The sequence below is a fragment of the Lonchura striata genome, chromosome 2 (genome assembly GCF_050655825.1).
Source record: "Lonchura striata isolate lonStrDom1 chromosome 2, ASM5065582v1, whole genome shotgun sequence".
NCBI classification, from domain to species: domain Eukaryota; kingdom Metazoa; phylum Chordata; class Aves; order Passeriformes; family Estrildidae; genus Lonchura; species Lonchura striata.
In genome coordinates, this window is record NC_140704.1 from 98,654,180 (window position 1) to 98,678,857 (window position 24,678).

The 24,678-nt window shown below is 40.6% G+C and overlaps 1 long non-coding RNA gene across 9 annotated transcripts in view; it reads left to right on the plus strand.

The window, feature by feature from the left end:
• The window catches only part of LOC110470892 (uncharacterized), a 206,537-nt gene that overhangs the window by 165,462 nt on the left and 16,397 nt on the right, over positions 1–24,678 (plus strand). For 8 of the 9 annotated variants that reach the window (XR_014952827.1, XR_014952825.1, XR_014952822.1 and 5 more), the window contains one exon: positions 21,004–21,076. The exons of the other annotated variant lie outside the window; for it this stretch is intronic. This is a non-coding gene — a long non-coding RNA (uncharacterized LOC110470892). The remainder of the gene's footprint in view (positions 1–21,003; positions 21,077–24,678) is intronic. 9 annotated transcript variants of the gene reach the window in all.

A 24,678-nucleotide genomic window follows, 5' to 3' on the forward strand; every position in this document is an offset into this window, starting at 1 on the left:
AAGTATCTGTTCAGCAATGCTGACTTCCCTTCTCTGTGGTTTTTTTCCTTTCCTTTCTCTTTCTCTTTCTATTGCTTCTTATTTAAGTTACCTTAATTTTTGCAAAATAGCCTATTTCCAACCTGATCAAGGAAAAAGCCTTTCTGTTGCACATGGAAGGACATGTTTGGGTCAGCGGGAATTTGCTTTAGACAATGTTTCTCCCTGTGGCTTGGTATACTCCCTTCCTGAGGAATTAGATAAAGGACAAAGGAAAAAATTAGTGGATTTGATGTGGACAGACACCTGCTCTGGAAACAGGACTGTGAAATACAGTCTGTTTTACATAGGCCCATGAAGATTCACAAAGCCATGGTAGGTTGCAGATATTTCTCTCTATATATATATATAATTTTTATATACCTGAGCACAGCAAATACTGTCTAATTAAAAATGGCTTTCCATCACCTCTAACTTATTGGGGAAAAGACTAGGTTCTGCTTTGACTGAAACTTTTGTTATAGATATGAAGCATAAAACAGTTCACTAACAAAATCTGTAACAGTTCAGTATTTCTGGTTCGATAAAAAACATTATTACTTAAGCTGTCTCTCAGTAACTCCATGCCTGGATGATATGATAATGCTGAAAGTACCTGCTGGAAACATTGAAAAGCCATTGTGTTTTATCATGAAGTTTTCATTTTGGCTTCGTCATAAAAATGCTGTAAGAAAGCTTTTTGTCTGTTTGTGACTGTTTGGAAACCCAAAGTGTTTGGTTAGATCACAAATGAAATGAAGATTAAAGATCCTAAGTTGGTCTCTAAATTGGGGTGGGAGTCTAGAGAAAAATTGCAACTTCAGGCTGCTTCCAGTCAATCAAGTAAAAATTATTTTCAGTGATGTGAGGCAGAGTTTTGACCAACCAATTCTCTGTCTGTAGCAAAATTAGGGTAGGTTTGTTCAGGTTATGTTTTAAAACACTCCTCACCCATGAAGTTTCAAGTGTACTTAATTTTCTCATACCCAGTGTTTCCAGTACCCGCTAATACCAAATCTTTTCACCAACATAACATCCATGAAATGCAAGCAACACTGCTATGGTGTTTGGGAAGTCATCACCCATTTTTCAGACCTTTAGGCTCTAGGTCAGAAGATGCAATCTGTGGTATCTGAACACAGGACTTCTAGATTTTTTTCGGTCTCATATTGTTGCTTTCCTTATGGGTCACAAAATTGGATTCTTTTAAGGACAGACTTAATATTGCATCAAACTGACTAACCAATGATGCCCTGGGATGCCATGGTGCCATAGGATAATGATTGTCCATTAAATCCTTGCCTCCACCCTCATGGGAAGCCCAAAGCCACACAAATTCCATAAAATCTCTTGCAGCCGCCCTACACAGGAAATTCAAATATACATTTTATTGTGAGTTTGGGCCTATGCAAAAACTGGTGCACAAACACTCATGAGTTGGTGGACAGGTCCTGCAAAATGGGAGCCATCAATATTCTGTTCCCAGCTGTTGCAGTGGTGGAAAGCCCTTGTGTCAGGTGGTAGCTGCTCTGCAGCGTGGCAAATTGCAGTGCTGGCACCAAAGCTGCTGTTATCGCTTCCAGCTCCAAACTGCTCTCATCTTTGCGATTCATTACTGGGAGTGAGAGTTTTCTGCATGTCAGGTTTTGGTTTCACAGGAAGTGTGATATCAGCTGGATTCCTGCCAAGAGCATACTTGTCACAGAGCTTCTATCAGACTTCAGTTTTTGGTACCATTGCAAGTAGATGGACATAAATGGATGGGAAGATACTCTTCTATAGTATCCAAGGGCACCCGAATAAACTGTTTTCATGCTGTGTGTTGAGGCCCTCCTGCTGGATCACAGTAGAAGACCTGGGACAGGAGACCCTGACAGGTGACTGGTTTGTTTGTGCTGTAAATTCTGGCCCCACAGATCTTCACTCATTTTTCAGGGTTCCTGTTTGGTTTTGCCTGTACAGTCAGTCCCTGGCTGCGCCCTTTCTCCCTCTTACTGCTCCTGCCAGCAGGCTGAAATGCCAGTCAGCTCTTCCCTTTTTTAGTCTGCTGGTGCTCACTGATGTAGAGCGAAACAGGAGCATAAGCATAGGTATCATAACGATAAGGTGATGTGATGTTTCTCTGCTTGTACAATGTTTCTCCTTTATTTTAGTCTTCTGTAAAGAAGATGTCACATGAGAAGGAAAAAAAAGGTGAAAAATACCCAGTCTTTCTTGGTGCAGTTGGGAACCTCTCCAACCACCCTGCATGGCTCCCATCACCTATTATGTGGGGGCAAATATTCACCCACCTGCTATGCTGCTATTCTGCTGAAAATACCCAGGACCCAAAAGAAGATGGACCTATGGGGACCCTGGATGGGGAGTGAGGCAAAGCACAACTTGTCCCAGCAGTGAGGCCAGCTGGGGTGCCAGCCGGTGCGTCCAAAGCCACCACCCCACTCCTCAGCTGCGGGTTTTTCCAACATGATCTATAGAGCGATGCTGACAGTAGATTTTCTGGCAGCAATAAAGGTGGCCCGATTCAGAGAATAATTACTGTATGCAAATGAGTGTGATTTTCCTCTGCCCTTTTATGGATGACTCTGCTCTGCCATTCATCAGGGCCACAAATTTCACTTGGTAGGAGACGGATTTAAAGAGACAGCCGCCTCTAGAGCTTTGTCTCGGACTTACTAAATCCATGCTTAAGTGTCTTCATAAATAGACGTGCATATGTTATAAAGGAGATGGCAGATTCCAGCCTCTTTATCTATGTATTATTGCTTAGAAAACTGTTGAGAAAACATCCGACTCTATGGCCATACAGTATATGAAAGCTTTCACTGCTTTGAATAACAGTCTCTTCTCAGATCAGGGTTATATGTGGTTTAGTATGGCCTCTAGTGTGTTTTTTCTCTCTCGGTGTGTCCTTTATGATGTTTATACGGTATGCGCCTCAGTGTGCAGTGGAGGAGGGAGAAAGTGCTATATTTTTTTCTGATGACGATTAGTTAATGGCTATCACGTTCACCATAGTAATGGTAGAGGCTGCACTCACAGCAAGAAGCCTTGGCATGTTTGCGCTGTTCAGGTTCAGTCCACTGTGATGGTGGGGAGGAAATGTCCTATAGTTGTGATATTCCTGTCATGGCCTTCATCTGATAATGTTATCAATATATCATGATAAAGGGGGAAAACCCCGCAGCAAAAAAAGAACCAAATTCAAGGGTTTTTTTGTTTTGGAGCATGGTGTAAGCCTGGTGGGTTAGCAGAAAAAGAAAACTGTGAGGAAGTCAATCTGTTTTTATTCCCTGATGCTGGACATAGGAACATGGTGGTGTGTTCACGGGAAATCTGGAGTACTTAATGTGTCACTGCTAAATATCAGTTTGTGCACTTGCTCCCAGCGTGTGCTGTGCACCTTCCTCCTCAGCACACGGAGAGGGGAAGGAGGGAGCTATAAACAAAATAGGCCCGTCTGTCACTGGGCTGTCTTGTTACTCGTGCGGCAGCAATACACCAGTGTCAGTGCATCCACAACACTTTTCTCCCAGTGCCACTCAAAAAACACAGGAGAGAAGCTGTGGTGTTTCAGTGCTTGTCAACAGTGTGCACCACTAGAGGCCATCACACACTTCCCTAAACAAATATCAATTAATACACTTGGTTTTGGGGAATTCCAGGAGATGGGTCCTGGGCCCTTTAATCTACTCTTGCAGCACTAGTACTTCAGTTCAGGGTTCAGATCCTTTGGCTAACAGATCTGTGCAAAATATACTTCGAGAGAGAATTTGCTTTAAGGAAGCCTTTGGTCCATATGCAGAATGCATCAGACATTTCTTTTCCTTTCAATATGACAAGTGGGTATCAAATGAAAGTGAAAAAAAGCAGGCCTGTTTTCCTGGGGCTATCAAGAAAAGTGAATAACATTTGCAGGTAAATGGGGCTTCTAAAGTCTGTGCCTTGTTCACTTCCACTTTCGGCACATTTCCTGTCTTGCAGAGGCAAGCTTGGACTGGTTTACTACATCCAAATTACTCCACTCCTTGTAACAAATTATAAGCATTTGCAGCAGACCAGGCAGCTAAGGAGTTATTTGGCCTGACTAAACATCTTCTGACATTTGGAGGCATAGGTGATTTTCTGATAAACAAAACTTGAATAGTCCTGGGCATTCAAATTCAGTGGAAATCCAGGAAAATTCATGATTGTGATTTGAAGCTAGTAAAAAGTCAGTAAAAATCCTGAAAGGATTTTATTCCAAAACTCAAAGTGGAATATGGGATGTGTAAAATCATACTAACTAAAATTAGTGTTTCTTCAGGGATACTACCAGTACTCTCACATGGGGCTGTGATTTAGATGAACTCCACAATGGAGAATCTGATGCCCATGCTCATACAAGTAGAGTAGGGCAGAGGAAAATGTTTGGAGAGTAAAGTTAATTATTGGCAGCAAAAATAATCAGCTTTCCTATATTATTAAGAGGTATTTATCCTATGTCTGTTGAGCTGCTGTTTTAATATAGGTTGACCTCTGACAAAGATTATAATAATTTGACATTCTTGTATTGAATTAAAAACCAGAGTGACTCATTGGGAGGTGGATTCTGACTTACAACTTCAGAGTCTATCTGCTTTGGTCCCATTATTATTTCTGTGTTAAGATGAGGCTTAAAGGTTCAACCCCAATGGGTTTTCATGTAGCTTTGGTGTGTAGCAGGAGATTAAACCATCTATGAAACTGTTTCTCTGATTCCCTGTTTCTCCGCCACCACTGACAAAGAGCGGACACCCTGCATTGCTGCTGAGCAGCATTTTAGCATGGATGTCAGCCTGCTTTATGTGCCATCAGGCACTGGAGTATTTTTGGACTTTTTTTCTTCAGTTCTGGACAGGGCACTGAGATTTAGGGTGGCCATCTTATGGAGGGCAAACTTGATGTAATGAAACTGCATGCTGTCCAAGGAAGCTGGGGCTCTGATAGGAGGAGCTGGTGGGGTGGCCTGTGGGATCTGGCTGAATTCCTACAAGCCACAAGATGCTGCTGCTCCTGGGCAGCTTGTTTAAAAAGTGTTTTACCATTGCTCGGTTTACACAAAGTTTTACTGATGCTGGACGAACTACCTCTGGGAGTACACAGGAGGAATTTCCAGTAGTCTGAGAGAAAACTGGATCTAGCCAATGTGGGGTTAGGAATGGAGCAAGCAACTCCAATGAGAAGGTTTAAGTAAAGAATTTTATTTTCCTTTAAACTCACAAGACATTTAAGACTGAGGCCTTTTTAGGCTGATCAAGCCAGTGCTGCTGGTGGCTTGTGTGAGTTGGGAGTAAGGCATGAACTTCAAAACTGCTTTTCTCTGCTGCAAAATCTCCAGATCACAGATAGAAGAAAGGGAAGGAATGAAGAGGGAAAGGTCGTTAAAGGGGGGAATAGTCACAAAAGCTTCCATTAAAACTGTGGCTTCATGTGGCTATATCCCTTCCCACCTGGAACTTTCTTTCTTCCTCTTCAACCTCTCCTGATCCACTGTGCATACAACTGAGAGACAGCTTCTGCACCCTGGGTTTTGCACCCTGGGTGTTGCACCCAATGTGGTTTGAATATGTACACAGGGCAAGGTCTGGACTTACTGTTACACATTTATAGTTATCCACACTGTAAGGTTGGCCCTGGTGAGGCAATCAAGAAGTAAGCTTTCTGCTCCAAGATGCTTTCTGACATCTAAGAGTGGCAGCAAAGTTGACAGAAGGTAGAGGGGGAGCTATGGAAAGTTTATATGCATTCAGCTGTACTTGACAGGAGCATTTTAAAGTATAGATGGGACAAGGTCCTGCAGGTGATTGCTGGGAGGTTGCTGGACATCCAGAATCACATAGGTGAAGTCACAGGGGCAGCTGTGGAGCAACTTGACAAGGAGATAAACGGGCTGTTGGCAAAGGAGTCCAACTAACTGATCAAATCATATAGGGATTTTTCTTATTCTTGAATAAAGTAGCTATTTAAATTAGACATCTAAATACAGCAATTTTCCATATTTAATCTGGATTTTTTTTGTGTTCAGAAATTTCTATAAAATTTGAACCAAAAAGTTTTTCCAGCTAAATCTTCACCAGCTGAAGTCCACTTGCAATATGTTATTCTTCTGCTGAATATTTTCCTCCTCTTCTCACAAATCTGTTGTTCTCCCTCATGTTCATGGACAAATGCCTTGACAGGAGAGCAGCTATACTACCTCAAGACAGAGACTTTTGTGTCCATTGCCCATAATGCAATAAAATGGACAAAAGATTTCTGAAACACATACTGAGACACACCACAGGAGGATAGTTAAAAGAAAATAGAGCATCTTTTCAGTCAAAATATCCTGCAGTATCTCCACATAATGCTTCATGGCATATGACAGGAAGAAGATGACATCTCTCATCACTAGTCAATAATAAAAACCATGTCAAGAATGAATTGCCTTTGAAAAAAATACTGTCCATGATTTCCATGGTCCGACATCCTGGAAAACTTCCAAAAAGGGGGAAGAAGGAGGGGGAAAAGAAAAGGGTAAAAAATTTTATTGATTTCCTCATTGGGAATGTTATATAACCTTCATATTTTATTAAAAAACTTTACTCTCACTTTGTGAAATGTCCTTTAACACATTATGTCATTTTGTAATACAATAGTTTTCCAACTCCTTCCAGCCCCATCTCCCCTATGTGTTCTCTCAACTGTAGTTATTTTCTTTCCTTTTAAAAAAATATTTCTGATAAAATGTTTGCAAGTGTTAAACAAAGAGGTGCACTTTAGTGTAGCATAAGTTAATGCAGGCATCAGGTAACACTCACAACATGCTGACATATTTCAACCAAAACATGGGAAATTCAGTTCAAAAACCTTATTTTTTGTCTTGAAATAGAGACTCCAAGTCTTTGTTTTAAGAACACAAAACTTTTTTTTCTTTTTTTTTTTTTCTCCTCTTGTAATAGTGGATTCCAGCTGCAGGACTCCTCAACTTTTCCTTTCCCCCTTCTTCCTTCTCCACTTCTCCTCCCCCCTGCCCCCCAGTCTCTCCCCCTCCTTCCCATCCGGCATCTACTCACGCACACATACTCTCTAACTTTTTGTTTTTAGTAGCTGCTGCCCCATAAGAAATGCTATCCAACAGACCTGGTGCCTGTCACCGCTTCCCATCACATGCCTGGTAATTAAACCCTGACTGATTTATTGACTGACAGCCAACAAATCCCAACCCAGTTTTTATGATATACATGCCTCCCCAGGCTAAATTCACTCAAACAACAGCCCAGCTGAAAAGGAGGAGGAAAGGAAAAAAAAGGAGTGATACAGAAAAAGCACTACACACACGCGCATGCACACACACTCACATACAACAAAAATCTAGTATTGGTAGATGAAGGGGAGACATTTTGAAAGAAAAAAACTCAGCACAACATCTCTTTCAAATCCAGACTTGGAAAGGGAATGGAGGGGGGAGGAGGAAAGAAGTAGTAAACATCATTACTTCAGCTTTAAGATTCATTTGAAACGTCTCACGTACAAAAGAGCTCTGAAGGGGAAAACAAGACGTGCTTGCAGCTAATATTACAGTCAAGTTCCAATTTTACCTAAGGGAAAGCAGCTTTATTAAAAGTCATGACTGAAATTGCGTGACAGGTGCCAATATTCTCCACCCTGACAGATGTGTCAGTTTGCGAATGCCATTTTCTTGTCAGCGGTCCCTAGATGGAGTTGCTCCCATCACCATTTGTCTCTCTTCCAGCTAGATCACACATGCCCGTTGCTTGCCTCCAAGCTGCGCTGCGTTGTTTGATATGTGGAATCTTCACAATGAGACTTATTAAAAGACAGTCCATTATTTTTATTTAGAGCATTTCCAAAACAAGCAGAGCGCGCAGAGATAATTTAAAAATTGTGCGGCGGGTCATCTCCAGGCCAGAGCAGCTCAATTGTAAATGCATAAGAAAGCAGTGTCTCCCCCGAGCCCCTCCTCATCCTTCAGTTCATAATGAGGTTGATTTGAGTGACATTTAACCCTTGAATAATGGCCCTTCGAGTCAGCAGGACTCTACAGTTGTGCTCTGCAGAGGCAGTTCAGCCTGAAGGATTAATTCTGCTCCGATTTTTCCTAAATCTCCCCCCCCCCAACCCCTTCTGCTCTCCTATTTTGTTACAGGTGTGCTTCACAGCGTACAGCTCGATGTAAAAGACTCCTGATCGTCTGTATTTATAGACCCTTTCCCTCCTCCTGTTGGTTTCAAACACAAAGAAAAATGGTATCTCTCAATTGTGCTTGGTATGAACATGCAGGTAAAGCTGCAGCAGACTCCTCTCCAGCCTCTGATGGAAAATTATTACAGATGAAATGATTCTGTAATGGAAATGGTAATAGGAAAGTTTCATTCTAAAGGATGTTTGTGCTAACATGAGAGGCTATAATATGTGATGGATTTGGATGCAGGAATAAGTGTGATCTCAAACTGAATTTTACTTCATCATTTCTAGAGGTGGCACTGGGGGGCTGGAGGAGGGTTAATGGACAGTGCTTGCAAACATTGCTAGGTGAAAGGACTTGAAATGTGAGATCATTGATGTTTCATTGTCCCAGGCTAAGTGGCATAGCAGGCTGTTGCTTCAGCATTTCTTTCTTAAGTACATGGATGCTAATTCTTCTTAGACTGATACAGCTCATAAGACCTGGTGAGTATTTGTCTCTCAGGGAAGGTGTGTGGTGAAATAATAACTAACCCTTTGCAGATGATAGGGAGCTGCTTTCACTTCTTGTAAGGAATCAGTATTTACCTCTTCATCCTGATCTTGGCACAAGATATGAGCTGGACATTTTTTCTGCCAGATTGCCAAAGAGTTTGTTGCCATCACAGGCAGCTCTGAGTGGGCTGCAGGCACGACAGGGCTGCAGTCTGGCTGCAGTGTCAGGTAACTCTTGTTTTCCAACAGCAGTGTGGTCCCTGCATGTTCTTTTGCACTAATTTCCTTTCTAGTCCCTCTCAGCCCTGTCTCAGTACTCTCAGCTGAAGACAGTCTGGGATGAATCTTCCTTCTTCAGAATATGAGCAGACTCCAAAGTTTTGGGAGACAACAGATGGGTTGAAAGGCATCATAGCAATATTTGACAGGGGCCAGAAGGAAAATGAAAGGGTCACTCTCTAGCAGAGAAAGCAAGGATAGGAGAAATACTGGAAAAGAAATAACTGAATAATACAGAGGTTGGTTATATCAATGTCCACGGAAGATATATACCATGTGAGTTGAAGAAGTTTTAGAAACATTCAAATGAAAAAGCCCTCATAATATGAAAGCATTTCTTAAGGGAGCATTTCCATTACACAGTCACGTGGTAGGCCCAAGTACAGATTTTTCATTCACTAGTCTGTCACCCTTTCCCACAAGCAATCCTTCAGCAATTTATTTAAGAATTATAAAACCATGACCAACCACTACTATTGAGTTTTCTTTCCAGTCTGGAAGAAGATGGGCTGCCATGGTAATATTTTCTTCCCATTCTCCCACAACGATGTCTACAAACCTGGAGCCACAGTTCTGGGAGTAGCCACAGAAGCATTTATCCTACAGTCCAAAGAGCCATCAGCTCTGGGGCAGGTGGGGAACACATCAAGCTGCTCCTGAATGATACCACATATCAGCATTTCTCACTTGGGAGGAAGCAAGATAGAGCTGAGGAGGGAAGAGAGAAGAGGACAAGGAAAGGGGTGAATATGCTGCTTATTTGGTTGGTTTGTCTTATTGTTAGAAACATTAATCTGCTCTTCCAGGTTCCAGGAATCCATTCTTTCTTTTAAGAAAGAAGTGGGAAACTTCTGTCAAAGACTGGAGAAGAGGAAAGGCTTCAGCAGTGTGCTGTGACAGCCAGAAGCTTTGGACTCAGCTGATGGAAGGAAGAAAGAAAAAACCTGCAAGTGAAAACCTTGTGCAGGGCAGGGCAGCAGACCCCACCTGACTCAGGCATTGATGCAGCCGGTGCAGACGACTGTAACTGCGGCAGATCTGCTCTGGAGTCCATCTCTCAGGCAGGATCAAGGCTTGTAGGTCTTAATAAAGTCAAATCAACACATAGCAATAAAATAATAAGTCTGGGCAGCTGACAGATGCTAATGAGCATGCTTATTTAAACCACCAGCAAAATCCAGTTGAAAACTAAGCAGATACATAAAACTCTTGACTCAATCCTTCTCATTTGGAGAGAGATAATTAGGGCCCACAGGACATTTTCAAGGAAGATATTTGGGATGCTGTATTAAGAGCCAATTTCTGAGCACGATTAACCTTACTGCAAGAGAAAGCATTCCTGTTTATAATCACAGAATTCCATGTATTTACAGATTCAGATGATATAGGCAGACAATGGAAAAAACAGATAGGCAGAAGGGGACGGTGTGATGAAGAACTGTGCCAAAAGCACTACAGGTGATGAGTCCAAGGAGACTTAACTACATTCTCAGCTTTTTCAGAGAAAAGACCTAGGCAGTAGACACACATATGCAGATATTTTGGGAGCTTTGGGTAGATAAACATAATGGTTATTTTAAACATCACTGTAAGATGAGACCATTTGCTCTTGTGCCTGCTTATGCTGAGTATAAGAAAGCATTTACATTATTGACTCCAAAATCATATTCATGTCATGAAACAGTGGGGCCTTCACTGAGTGAAGTCCATCAGGGTAACTGCAGCCAGCAGAAAACAAGATTTACACACTGGCAAAAATGGAAACGATCCCTCTTCCCCTATTCCTCCCCCCCAAGTATTTGCACTTGCAAACTACTGGCCTTCAGCTGCAACATGGAAATAACTCAGATGGTAATAATTCTAAGGAAAACATTTGCTTTTTGTAAAAAAGCTTCATCACTGGGAAAGATCTGATGAGATTTTTGCATGGCTTTCCTTTCCCCTGTGACATATTGACAGGAATTTGAAAAGAAGGTCTCCTTTCCCAGGAAAGCAGAGCAGAGATCAGCTGCTAGGGCTTGGTGGCCCTGATGTATGTGATTCATATCCTGTGGTTTTTCGTAAAGGAAAAGCAAGAAGATCCTGGGGACATAGACGTATTTTGATCTTTCTTGTCCCGTGTTTCACTGTTTTTACTTCTGTTTGTTTAAAGTGACTATGTCAGTAAAAATTACTGACACTTCTGCTAGCATGTGAACAACCTGCTTTGGAGTAACCTTTATTCTTTTTTTTTGCACCAGTTTTCTTATATCTTTGTTCTGCTGTAGTGCCAGGGAAATCTAGAATGCCCTATACATTAATACCACTGGCTTTTCTTTTTCTTTTTGGCAATCACTAAGAAGAATAACACTTCATGTGGGAGACAGCTGTTTAGATATGCTTCAAGTGAAGCTAAGTTGATGGATATACATTATTCCCCACTTCTTTTTTATGTCTGCATTTTAGTTCAGATTCTTGAAAAAAACCATGATCAAAATGTAATGCATATAATAAATTGTATAATTTTTGTATAAAATGTTATAAAAATATTAAAAGGCTCTTAAGGTGGCCTCTCAATCAATCAAGGCTTTTGCACTCCTTTTCTCAATCTGCATTCACCTATTTAATGTTCCTATTCACTAACAGGAAAGCACCTCAGACTATGAATCTGAACCTCAAAAAATGTGGATGACTTTCATGTGACACCTTTCTGGATTTGAACAACCACAGGAGTCTCCAGAATGGGGAGGAGGTAAAAATGAGTGGTTCTACACAAAAACTGGTTAATCCCTGAATATTTCTGCTTCTTTCCTATATTATCATATGCACAGCAGAGAAAGATAATAATAAATTGGTAGGAATAAAATCAGGAAAAATAGGTCAAGAAAAAATACATAAAATTGATAAAATGAAACTGTGCCCAGCTTAAGATCAAGAAAGACAAACCCCATCTTTTTAAATTAGCAGAAAAATAAAAGAGAAAAGGAATATTAATTTCTACAGTGATAAAAGTACTGATTAAGATATCCAAGACACCTTAAGTCAGTTTATTTGAACAACCTGAGAAAAACAAAAGTCAGTGTCTCTTATCTATCTAGCATAGCAGTGGTTTCTTATCACTAACTTTAAAAACTCTCTTGGCTTACACTAGGTTTGATTTGGATTAATTTGGCCCAATAAATCTTGCTAACACTTATTCCTTGAATTCATGGACTAAGATCTGTCTTGAGTTCCTTTTAAGTTTAACCTTAAGTCAGATTTTCCTATGTTTTAATAGTTGCTTCTTGATAACTGCAGCACGCTTAAAGCAAATTTAACCTTTCAGGTACAGATCTCACTTTACAGCACATTTTTACTGCGTAGAAAAACTATCTTCAATGATTTAGAAGGGATTTTCAAACTTAAGCTCATATTTTTCCTCTTCCACAACTGTCTGAACATAGCCAGTGATTCAATTTGGCTTTAAAAACAAAGAAATACAAGTCTATAAATATGGCAATGCATAAAAAAAGTCTTAATCTCTTTTAGGCTTTTCTCTCTAGTGTTGCATCAAAAAAATTGTTGATGAGGTGCTGGCCTGTGACTAACTTGGTGTGGCCTTCATGAAATATGAATGACTTAGTGGATCTCAAGCCAAAGAAACCCTTTAAGCTGCCACGTAATATCAAGCGTTGTATCCATATCACATTCTAGATGCACAAATGCATATCCAAGTCTCAAGCTGATGGACAAACACATGTGTCTGAGCCTCATCAACTGTTTTGGCCACAAGGCAAAGGATGAATCTGGGTAATTCTCAAGCTATAAGCATGACTGCTGAATACTTCAAAATAGTTGAGCCACATTTTAGCTGCACTATTCCACAAGCACTTAGCCTGAGGCATGGAAAATGTCAGCCACTGTGAATAAAGTTTATTAGTGTTTTGAGTAACTGGAAACTCTCCCACAAAGCCAGGAGTTAAGCAATGCTGAATAATAGGTGGCACTATGCAATCCAATGATCCTGCTTGTTTCTGTTTTGGAATGTCTGAAGTAGACATGCTCATTTATGGTTTATAGACGGTCTTTTTTCCCAGTCCTTGGGGTCAATCCCACTAAAGCGTGTGTACCTGTGTAGCTTGACATACATAATCTCCATCTTAGAGATGAATTCTGACCATTTGTTGTTCTTTTCTTTGCTAAAGTCATCTGAAAGCTACAATGTACATCTTCGCTCTGTTTTTTCCAGGTTTATCAACAGGTGATGAGGAAATCTGTGAGTCATCACTACACTAGACAGAGAAATGCTGCCAGAAGCAGTGGTCCTCTTAGCTGCTGGCACTGTCAATCAGACTTTATTTTGGCCCTGTGTCTGTGCCCTGTATTAATATAATTAACCCCTGGTGTCCTCACAGCTTTTCACATATCCTGTTCCTCACTGAGCTCCCATGGGGGTTCTTCCTCCACTTGTGTTACCTGGATGAGGCTGGAAACCTAAACTGCTGCTGTGGGTGACAGAAAACTAATGCTGATGATCGTTGTTTATTGATCAAATAGTTGAGTTTATTCCTTCTGTTGGGAGCCCACCATTAATTTGGGACCTGTTAATTCCCAAGGTTACTAGGAAACATATAGAAACGTTCCCAGTAACATTAGGAATTGTCTATTCTCAGTGACTTATATTTTGTCTTCAATACACCTTGAAATTGTTATAACGCTCTGGTTTCTTGCAAACTGCCTGATTCTGTTTTCACCGAGGCTATCTGGAGGTTTCTTAATCAGAAACTCTGAAGGAATGGTACTTCCACACCGTCTTCTGAAAATCTGGGTGTCAAGGCCAGGAAAGCTCTTCTGGCTCTGCTGAGCTCTCATTGCCTGATTTCGCTGAGCCTGTACAGCCCTGCCAGTCAGAAAATGAGGAGATGTGCAAGAGCACAGCCGATCTCCAGACTTAATTCCACTCTGTCCTTATACTTGAAACATCAGGGCCACTGAACATCAGTGTCAACAAACGCCACCTACAAAGGCTTACGGGCCCAGGTAGCTTGGTGCCCTTACAGCTGAGATTCTGGGCTCTAAATGTAGAGCCATGGACACTGTTGTGAGATGTCTCTCTCTTGTTTGGGACTGGGTCCTACACCATGTCTCGCTGCTACCCTACAAAATTATGGTTTTTGTTCCATGTTTTCTGCTAGCCCACCTACTGAGGATCCAGGGGAGAAGTCCAGGTAGATGCAATAGGGAAAGTGGAGTCAGGATCAGCAAATAGAGCATATAAACCTGAGAAGCAGGGAAATTCTGGGAAGCAAATGAAATCCATTTTTAAATATAGATGGTGTAGGCAGACTGGGGAAATGCCCAATAGTAGATTCAAAAACTACACAAAGTATTGAGGGAGAAGTCATATAATTTGATAACAAGATCTGAGGGCTGAAAAAGGTACAAGGTCCTCCTAGTCTTGTTTGGAGAGGTATGGAATATGTATATCTGTCACTAAGAGAAAAAAAGATTGTAGACACATTTTCCTGAGATCACCATGCTGTTTTGATTGCAACACAGGAAAACCAGAGTGTCTTTGTGCCCACCAGAATTTTCTGAAGAGATGCTAGGCAGCAAGTTGCTTTAAACAAGCTACTCTGTCTCAATCCCAATTTACTTCAGGCTTGCCATTTTCTAAAACCAAGAATAACATGAGTTTATAGAGATCCATTGTTCTTTATAATCAAAATAATACCTATTATGTTCCTCTCACTACTCCTATCTGAAGTAGTGTTCTTCTCTTGTTCTCCCCCAGGAAAGAATATTACTTTTAAAGTACTCTGTGGTAATCCAACAAATTGTGCTTTAGTTGACAAAGGCCTTAATACAGCACACTTCCAGGGATTCATGAGGAAGTGCTCCCTTCTATGGCCCTAGAATTCTTTCACATACCTCTAGCTTTAGCAAGAAATGCTGAAACATTTTAGCTATACAATGTTTTGTCAGTATGGTTTCTGTGTCATTCCTCCAAATGATTTATTTAAGGGGTTTGTCGAGATGGACTCCTCAAAATATTATCTGCTCTTATTCTAAAGAGGAAAATAAATTGAGGGGTATCCTAAGCTTTAATAGCCTGCAGCATGATAAAATTTAGATTTTGACTCAGATAGAACAATTATATCTGTGATTTCTTATCAAAATTGCCAAATTGCCCAGACTTTTGAACTTTGTCCCAAGGCTTGGCAGAAGTTGTTGTTCAGAATCACAAGCTTCCTTGTCATGTATGCCCGGCCTTCCTCTTACACAGTTTTCTGTATCTTCTACTATACAAACCATGGAATCCTCCATGTTATGGCTAAAATGCTCATGGAAGTGTGTAGGAGCGACTTAGGGCAAGAGACAGACTATTAGGGGATTAAGGTGTTGAAAAGGAATTGGGTCACCAGGCATACAAACTACAGTTCCCATGAGACATTGGAAAAGCATCTCCACAATAAAATTAATAGTTTTCATCTGAGAATTTCTTCTTTTTTTCTTTTGCACTTTTGTATTTTCTCAGGGGGAAGGAGGAAATCATTTTCTGACAGGCACTAATTGTTTCCCATTTGATTTTGGCTTGCAAGCAGATCTGAGTTAAAAGGGCTAAATGCAGACATTCTGCTATTACAGTGTTATGCTCATTCAACAGTCAGCCTTGTTTTACTTGCAGCAATATGAGTTATACCATATGTGTTTGAAACTGGTAACCAAACAAAGCAGTCTTTCAAGCAACCCTAAGCTAAATTATAAATCTTTTTTGCATCCTTTAAATAAAAAGTAATTCTACAGGCACAAAACAAATCAGTGAAGTACTTGCTACTTGGGCTTAACAATAGCAGTCTGCCTGAGAAAACCAGTCACCCTAGTAAAAATATGAATACAATTATCCTGTCTGACTATACTTTAGTATTCTACAGGATTTAAAATTTCATTTACATGTAATGTAGCAGAAACACGTAAAATAGTTTAAATTATATATTATTATATAATTATTATATTAATATTATTATTGTTATTATATTGTTTGGTTTATATGGTGTGTACAAACCTGTAGCAATTGAACAGGACTTAAGTGCTACAGTAGTCTTGATTGCATCTTTTAATTCTGAATTTCTTTATTTCTTGACAAAGTCTCATCATAAGAGCAAAACAACTTCTAAAAGAAAATTATCTGGTATGAGATCTTATGTTTAATAATGACTTATTAATGTCCAAACTGCACTGAACTCTCAGAATTGTAAATATCACTTGATCTTCTCCCCTTGCAAAATTATTGGTGCACAACTAGAGCTAAGTTTCTAGCTTTGCATTATGAACCCACAACCAGAATCACACAACTTCCTTTCATGATATACTAAGGAGAGATTTGTACCTGTAGAGATCTCTGAAAGTTCAAAGATTGGTTGAAATATCCATCAACTTGATGCTCTTGAGAGAGTGGTAATGAAATGTTATGACCAAACAGGAAACAGGTAGAGAATTGACATGGCTAGCTTGAGGCAACTTGGATGGAAAAGCAGAGTAGAATTTAGCACTTCCCAGCTCCATTTACATTAATTTCTCCTAACCCTGCTGCCTTGCACTTTTGCCATGGTAGTTTAGCTTTGTTGCAAAGGCAGCTGTAAACATATAAACCAAACCAAAAGGTTTTCTATAGATTTAGCCAGTTATCCTTTTTAAATTATGCAAATCAATTTGGCATACCTACACATTTATAATACTGCTCTAAAATCAGGAGCCTTTACTTAAAAACAGTATTTCAATTCCATCTGTGATTAATAATATGTGAGAAAAAACAGGCTGGATGCAAAACTTTTTGCCCTTATCAATGCTACAAATCTGCAGCAAATCACAAACCCAAAAGGCCTCTTATTTGCTGGAGCTGGTTCTAATACAACCCATGGTGAAGGAAAACTCAGAAGAACAGCTGATCTCATGAGATTTTCAACATTTGGAGCCAGCATTTTCAGAAAACAGTTGGCAAGATTTCAGTGCCTTGGAACCTGAATTTTGGTTTTGCCTTAAATTCAGCACAAGCCCAGCACAGTTCCAACACTTCTAAAAAGTGTGGATAAGCATCTAAGTTTTTCACACACACACATCTATCTTATGTGTATGTGTGTGTGTGTGTGTGTGTGTGTGTATAACTTGGAAGTGATTGAGATTTTTTTTTTCTTTGGAGGAATGGCTGTGCCCTCTCTCATTTCATTCAGGATACACCACTGGACTCTTTGGAATGCATCACCACCCACATCTCACCATGTTTAATATTACAGGTTCCAGAGGTACCAAAGGAAGTGCAAGACTTGCCTTGAATCTCAGAATACAGAGCATATAGTTGTGCCACTACCTCAGCTCTCCATATGCCTTTTATTGTCATTAATATTCAGGGGAAAAAAAGGATTTTGAGAGGGAAGTTAAAAATTTCTGATGGGTCAAGGCTGTTCTCCTAGAGTGGTCCTGACATCTCTCTTCCCCTTTTCACCCTGCCCGGCAGAATCTTCTCCAAGACTCCTTGCTGGCCTTCAATAAGGACAGTATGTGTTGTGTAGCAGCTGCAAAAGGCCTCACAAATGCTGGCTGACAAGAAGTGACAGCTCTGTATATCTCTCACTGGCACTGACAGCTGACAGATGGATACCACTCACACACAGAAAAAAAGCCCCCAGGATGATTCGCCAACATTACTCTCTGTTCATAGGGGCCACATTTGATTGAGTGCTGCTCAGAATAATAAACCCTTGTCGATCCGTTGCAGAGCCAGTTTGCTCACAGTGTCCTGATTTTTTTCCCCCAAAACACGTACCAACATACACACAGAAGACTTGCTTTGTTTTTCTGCCTTTAGCTTTGTTTGAGAAGAAAATCTACCTAGCTCTATGCAGCTGCTTGTTAGAGCAAGAGAGCAATGAGTACATAACTTTGCAATAGCATGCTTGATAAGTTTTCATCTCTCCAATCTGTTTATTATTATCCTTCACACTGTTTATCTTCCTTTCCAATAATCAGCCCATCACTGAAAATATTGCTGGTTGGTTTAGTCAGGAGACAGCACCATGAGACTGTTCATGGGGAGGACAATGATGCATGCTGATGCAGGGAAAAAAAAGGAAAGAAAGGAAGAGATAAAGCTATAAACAAAAAGAGACATCCATCTATATGGACAGATATATCTCAATGGGAAAAATAGGAAGGAGTAACAGAGTTTCTACATCCATGGTAGCTGATGAGTTCAGTAATTTCTCTGGCATTTTGTTCCATTTCCATGTTCAAACTACTTAATTACTAGACCCTGTAGGTGGATAGTTTTTGCCAAATCTGATGTGCTGTATGAAAGCTATGTCATTGTACCCCTTAGAAAGACACAAAATAAGTAACATGAAGGAGTTACACCTTGTTGCAATCTAAGAGCCACTGGTGTGAAATCTGAAGGCTGGAAGTGGTTCAAGAAGTCAACCATGACTGACTGAGATGAATGAGAAGAGAAACCTTAACCTCATTATTAGTGATGGTTATGCCAGGTTAAGCATTGTCTCTAAAACAATGGTTATTTTTCACAAAGATCTTTCAGTCTTCCTTTGTTTTCACTCCTGTGTTGGGCAGTGAAGATTTTGTGGAGGAGGCTGTTTGGCTCATGAAGGCCCAAAAGAAGAGTGAGGCTGCCTGGGTCAAAATCCTGGTGCTATTTGCTTTACATTGTGACCTCTCATGTCCCTTGGCCCCTAGGACCTGAACTCCAGAGTGAAGCATAGTCTTGTGGATAACAGATGGATGCTAAAAGTGCTAGAATCCAACTAATATCAAGTGAAAGTGAACTCATGCAGACAGAGATAATACTGTCTTCCGAATTGTTTTGCTCTTAAAAATATATCCAAACTTTATTTTGGCTGATGACGCAGAACACTGCAGAAAAGAAGGCTTGGTTCAACTTTCCCGGTGTTATAATAGCCCTCTTTCATATCTTTCTGAAATGTACAACTGAAGAAACATTATATGCTAATACTTCAGCTAACAATAGCTATTCTACACAGATATGTCTGATATCCACAAAGTTCCCAAAGTGGGGGTGGCAAGCTGTCTCTAGCTTGAGCAGGGTTTGAAGATTTGCATGATACAATAGGTACATGTAGCAGGAAAAAACAGAGGTGAAGTGTACAAGGAATTAAAAAAAAGAAAACCAACTTTTTCTGACAGTATCCAATAGGCCAAAGGATTGCTTGTAGATAATCATGGATTAATTGTGAATGTAAAGAAAGAGACACTTTTTTTTATCAAAGCTGTTGCCTCGGGGCAAACTCCAGCGCCACGAAAGCCGAAATGTTTTCTTTTATCACAGTTCCTTTTCTGGCACCTGAAATTATTTCTTTCATGTCTGATAGTGAAGAACGAGGCAGCATAGCTCCCCAGAGATGAGCGATTGTTACCATGGTCTCATAGCATATTGGCAGCCGATGTGGCATCCATGTACACCTGTCACTCAAGCTGAGCAAAATGCAGATGTGGCACAAAAACCTGAGCTCACTCACTCGGAAGCCTCCCCCGCTCACTGTGCACGCACTCCCCAAAACACACACATCTTCCTGAGCCCCCCTCCTTGCCAGGACGTGGCTGCTTTTCAGCCTACACATATGTGAGTGCACTCAGACGTTATCAGGCCTGTTTAATGCAATGATCCTGCATTAGCATTTCTGCAGGGCAAACACAAATAAACAGAAATGTGCTGAAAAAAAAAAAATGTTTCAAACAAATTTCTTTGCAAGTCAGGCAGAGAGAGAGGAGCCAATTTCCTTCATATGGAAGTGAACTAAGACCTTTTTAATGAAGGCTCCAAGGCCAAGGAGGGGTTGCTGGATAGATGCTTCTTTACTTTTTGATTTTTGTCAGTGTTGCTAAACCAGGCAAGGTCTTGAAAGTGTCAAAAGGCAAGCAGATAAAATTTTATGTTAATCATAGGATTTGGAACTAATCTGAGCTCCAGTAAAAGGTCCAGCATACAGGCAAATGAAGGAGACAGGCCAAGCAATTTATTCAGGAGATACTGTATCTGGTATGGGTGTGGGAAGCATCTTTAGCAAGGAATAGGACAAAAGTGCATTGGAAGAGGAAGAAAACAGCACATATGTATGGCTCTAAGGTTAACAAACATGTTGAGGTGAACTGGATTTGTCCATGTGAATGATCTGACGTTTTTGGTCAGTGAGACAGAAAGTATAATGCAAAATGTGATGTGAACCCTCTCTTCTCTCTTTTTCAAACAAATTGCCAATTTAGCTCCTGGGATAAAGTAAATAGCGCACTGCCATTTGTTTTAAAGGGAAATATGACAAGGAACCTGAATGTGTTCATCTCAAATTTGTAAATCCATTGCTTTATTGAACCATTTGTCCATTCTTATAAGCTGATTTATAATAACTGTAATGTGATTCATCATGTCATCTTGTAAATAAATGTGACACTTCATTAAACACAGTAATCAAATTTAAGCAGTCCCACTTTCATGCTAACAACTGAGACCTTTATAATTCTATTGCTCTGAAGATACTCCTACTCTAATGAAAGTAGCATCAAGCAAAGAATAAAATGGAACAGAGGTAGATTTTCAAGAGGAGTAATGAATAAATAAATATACTTTTAGTTAGTAGGCAGTAATGAAATTAGTAATGGCCTGAAATTTACTGTAGCAATGGTTTTACAAGATATTCCAGTTGGGATGTTTTATTGTCAATAAAGAATGTACAGTTTGAACATCTTGGAAAATCTGTTGTAGGGTTAACAAAATCCTTTTAGAGCCTGAATTTCAGAAAGAATTTTTTCATGCTATTTTTGTGTTTGCCATCTGGAATGACACTGCAAGCTGGCAAACACAAGAATAATGTGAGATATTTCTATCACATAGAGTTAGCTATAGATTCATCAGGGATTGTAAGCATCTGAACATCAGTCAGATACCCAGAATCATCCCAGCTCTGATCTGCTTTAAGAAATCAAGCAGTCTCTCTACTAAAATTAATGTTTGCTTTCTTTCAGGAAATGGTCATCTCCATCTGCCGAGGGATAGGTGTGCAAATCAATGAAAATTCAAAGAAGTACCCATGAGGAAGTAAGCACAGAATACAGCTTTTCTGTCTTGGTTGGGAGTGATTTATGATGTTAACAACAGCAATTCTGTGTTGTGAGCCAGATTTTCAGGTGAAGTAGATAATTGTGAATTTTCTTGGTTGAGGCTTTGGCCTAGAGTTCTTAATTATGCCCTCTATTCATCAGCTGTAAGGAAGAAGCTTATTTCCATGGCCCTCCTCTCATCCTGATACTATTCTAGAATTGAGCATGGAATTCAAGATCAGAACATTAGGGCTTTCAAGCCAGGAATGTGGGATGAAAAAGCAAGCAAGGTAGCTGGGTTTTTTTAATCAGAAATATTGGGATTTTGGTGCTCTATAAGGAAGAATCTCTGCTTCCTACTCACAGGACTCTGTTTTAACCCCAGTTAGCTGGAAGCAATCATGACTGAGAAACTGAGTTGCATTTCAGTTGCTGCCTGGAATATCAAGTGCATGAATGTGTGCTCATGTATAGCTTTACTGCTAAAGTCTGATTTAGTTTTCCAAACAAAATTGGAGTCTTATAAAATTGAAGACAGCTAAAGATAGCATTTTAAGCAGACTGAAAGAGAGCAATGGGAACTGCATGAAAGACAGTCCTCAGAAACAGAAGTGTTGAAAGGTAGTGAAGGCTGCGCTCCAAAATTAAAGAGCCCTAAATATACAGGCACGATAGAAGGTGCCAAGGAAATTCAACTCCAGTAGAAACCAGGGAAGATCTATCACTGTCTGTTAGAGGGTGCCCAGCACTTTCAAAGTTCCGTATGTTAAACATCTAACTTCATATTTCTAGTGAGAGAATGGAGGAGGGCTCTGCATTGAGAATCTGACAAGCAGAGAGGCCTAAAAGAGATGAGTGCCTGCTATCAAAAAAAAAAAAAAAAAAAAGGACAAAACGATGAAATAGCAAAGTTAGATAAAGGAAGAGAATAAATATTGTTTCAAGTGTTCCACACAGAAAATTATCCTGGAACAGGAAGACAAAGAGAATGTGCTTGAAAAATTTAATCTAAAAGAAATGAAGTCACCCTGCCTGGAAAGCTAAAACTGTCCCTACACCCCACCAAAGTTTATAGTTCAGGAACAAAGAATGGTTGGAGTGGATCTTGGAGCTCGCCTGTTGTAACATAAGCATGCTCAAGAGGAGCAAACAGGTCCTGAGATAGGGTAATAATCAGTATTTGTTAAATAAGTTGTAGCTAGGAAGCGCTCTTAACTAAATATGTGAACAGCCAATCTTAAGGAAGAGATAAAGGATGAGTTAATTTTATTTAAGCCATTCAAGAGTCAAGTCTTCAGAATGGATTTGGTATATTTGGATTGAATCTGAGAATTGTTCTCACCTGCATTGTAGCACTTTGATATACCTCATTGAGAAGAAGAGACACGTTCCCAAACCATTTCAGTTGCAGTGTTTCTAGGTATTTTTTTGAGCAATTATGTTGTAATTGTATTATTTTTTGAAAAATTGATTTCAAGATGTCTTCTATCAGCAGAAAAAATCAAGTCCAAATATTTGAAGCTTAATCCATAACCTTGGCTAGCTCAGGTGTGCCTGCCACTTGGTAGTGCTACTCATTATCATGTGGAGTATTTCTGATGCATAGGTCAGTTCTAGCTGCCAAGAACAGATGAATGATGAGAAAATATAAAGTATCTGTTGTGGAAGTCTTAGCTTGTCCTCCAAGCAGTAGCTGGATTTTGCATTGTCAGGATTTACTGTTATGTTCATATGTTCTGAAGGAGCAAAATTACTAGATGCATGTGGATATTTTATAGCAAACTGAACAATTTCCAGAATGAAATTCTACAATTCTGAGGTCCAGCTCCCTAGAGGATCCATAGCATTGAGACGGGCATGGAGATTTCCTCCAACAATAAGTTGAGAGGACTGAGACCTCAGAATGGGATCCACAATAGTAGCCATGGTGTACAGGAAAGATAAGCAATGTAGGAAGAAAGTTAGGAAATGCAAAAAATCCAATAAGGCATGGACTGCTGGGAAGTGTTTCCTCTTCAGCCTGTATGTATATACCAACCATATGAAGTTAAACAAGGGAAAGTGCCACATTCTGCCCCTTGGATGGGTCAATCCTGGATGTATGCACAGACTGGGGACCTAGATGCTGGAAAGCAGCACTGGGGAAAGGGACCTGGGGGTCCTGGCTGATGGCAAGTTGAATTTGACCAGTGCCCTGGCAGCCAGGAGGGCAAAGCCTGTCCTGGGGGGCATCAGGCACAGCATCACCAGCCGGGCAAAGGAGGGGATTGTCCTGTTCTGCTCTGAGCTGGGACAGCCTCACCTTGAGTGCTGGGGGCAGTTTTGGGTGCCACAATATAAAATATTAAACTATTAGAGAGTGTCCAAAGGAGGGCTATGAATATGGTGAAGGGCCTTGAGGGGGAAGCTGTATGAGGAGCAGCTGAGGTTACCTGGTCTGTTCAGCCTGGAGGACCAGAGGAGGACAGGAGGACTGAAGGGAGAGGAGACTGAAGGAAGACCTCATTGCATTACAACTTTCTCATGATGGGAAGAAGAGGGGCAGGCACTGATCTTGTGTCTGTGGTGACCAGTAACCAGAGGGAATGGCCTGAAGCTGTGTCAAGGAAGCTTTAGTTTGGGTTAGAAAATGATTCCTTACCCAGAGTGTGTCTGGGTACTGAAGCAGGTCACAGCACCAGCCTGCCAGAGTTCAAAAAGCATTTGAACAATACTCTCAGGGATGTGGTGTGACTCTTTAGTCTGTTCTGTGGAGGCCCAGGCATCGGACTCCTTGTGAGTCTCTTCCAAGCCAGCTTATTCTGTGAAATTTGCTTTTTCAGCAGTACAACTATTTACTTCATGTATTATGCCTAGTAGTTAACATACTTGGGCCAGATATAACCTCAGATTTAATTTCTTCTTCAGTCTCAGGGTCTCTACAGAATCACAGAACTGTTGGGTGGGAAGGGACTTCTTCTCTTATCTTGCCTAACCCCTTTGTTCAAGTATGGACCTCAAACACAAGTTGCCCAGGACCAAGTCCAGCAGGGCTTTGAATATCTTAAAGAATGGATACTCCACTACCTGTTCACACAAACTCTGTGAAAGTTTTGCCATCCTCACAGTACAGAAGTGTTTTCTTGTATTCACATTGAGTTCCCAATATTTAAATTTATGCCCATTGCCTTTTGTCCTCTCACTGGGCACCACCCGTAACAGTCTGACTCTGTCTTTTTCACTCCTGTCCATTGGGTATCCATGTCTCACTTGATCTAGGAATCCTAGAGCTAGACAAAGAAATCCAGTGTGTCTCTCCAGAACTGAGCAGAGGGGAAGCTTAACCGTTTTTGAGCTGCTGGCAGCACTCCTTGTACTGCATTCTGGGATGCTATTGGCCTTCTTTGCTGCAGGGATCATTACTGGCTCATGGTCAGTTTGCTGTCCACTGGGATCATCAGTCATCTTATCATGGTGTATTTCAAATTACATGGTCTGGGTATGACAGCAATAACCCTCTTCTGGCAGTGTAGGGGGCAGGCCTGGAGTAGCAGCTTTTATACTGTGTGGATATTTCTCCATTGTAGGACCAAGGAGCATACACTATTTTTCCCAGGATAG